Source organism: Frankliniella occidentalis, unplaced genomic scaffold, assembly GCF_000697945.3.
Source record: "Frankliniella occidentalis isolate FOCC.00 unplaced genomic scaffold, Focc_3.1 Scaffold226, whole genome shotgun sequence".
Lineage (NCBI taxonomy): Eukaryota > Metazoa > Arthropoda > Insecta > Thysanoptera > Thripidae > Frankliniella > Frankliniella occidentalis.
The window spans coordinates 367,557-368,775 of record NW_026267352.1 but is presented as its reverse complement, the minus strand read 5'-3'; the positions used below and the strand labels follow the sequence as shown (position 1 = coordinate 368,775).

At 65.7% G+C, this 1,219-nt stretch overlaps 1 protein-coding gene across 1 annotated transcript in view; it reads right to left on the bottom strand.

Moving 5' to 3' along the window:
* LOC127750644 (serine protease gd-like) overlaps positions 1–1,219 on the bottom strand; it is a 7,673-nt gene that overhangs the window by 6,308 nt on the left and 146 nt on the right. The window lies entirely within an intron of this gene.

The following is a 1,219-nucleotide window of genomic DNA, read 5'->3' as shown; positions in this document are numbered from 1 at the left end:
CTGTCCACAGGCAGCCCCTGCTTCCACGAGGAGGGTGTGCAAGCTGCTGCCGCTGCGCGACCCTCTCACTTGTGTGTGACCCCAGCGTCTTCTGTCCACAGGCAGCCCCTGCTTCCACGAGGAGGGCCAGTTGCGCGGGGTGTGCAAGCTGCTGCCGTACTGCTCGTGGGCCGTGAAGGAGCGGCGCTCCGGCCTGTACCCGCAGACGTGCTCCTTCGACGGCTACATGCCCGTGGTGTGCTGCCCGTACACGCGCACGCACGACCCCCCGCACCTGCCGCTGCGTCCGCACCGGCCCTTCGTGCCGCCGGACATGCCCGCCCTCATGGCCGGGATGACGCTGCCGCCGGCCCCCGGGGCGCTGGAGATGCCCCCGTCGTCGACGCCGTCGACACAGCCCGAGCAGGAGAAGGAGGGAGAGCAGCAGGAGGAGGAGCAGCAGGAGCAGCAGACGTCCGGCCCGGTGCAGCTCCAGGCGGGCGTGCCCGGCGTCCTGGGCCCGCTCGAGTCCTGGCCAGTGCCGCCGATCCCGAGCGAGCCGGACCACCTGAAGGAGGAGGTGGACGCCGTGAGCGCGCTGGACAGGCTCGGCACCGGCACCAGCGCCAGCACCGTCACGCCCCAGAGCCAAGGCACCGAGAGCAGCATCCAGCTCGGTGACGGGTCGGCGGCCTTCGCCCACGGCCGGTAGCGCAGCAGTGCGGCGGCCGGGCGGCCGACCCCGCGGGCGCGGCCGGGCCGGCTAGTGGCGTAGGTCGGGTCCCCGTCCCGGCCACGCGTTGTGCACAGACTGACTCCACGCGACGCGGAGGAGAACGCCATCGGAACCATCACTGCCATAGATGATTATATTTACTGAACAAATAAGGACATCTCACAAGTTATGCAGTAACTCATATATTTTTAAAAACCTTGCAACACCTGGATATGCACCACCACTTGAATAGTGTATTTCGACTAACGGAGGAAGAAGAATAGCGGGTAGAACGCAAAGGTTCCTGATTGGCGGAGCGCCTAACCCCTCTACCGGCGTGACGTAGAGGCGGGAAACTCTCGACCAATCGGTAACGTTGATGTTCTACCGGCTGTTCTTCTTCCTTCAATAGTCGAAATACACTATAGGCAGGCGAACAAGATGCCGCACCTCCGCCTCTCCGCCTCCAGGCGCGGCGGCGGCGCGCCCAAATGCCCGCGCCGTATTTGTACGGGTGCTCCCCCC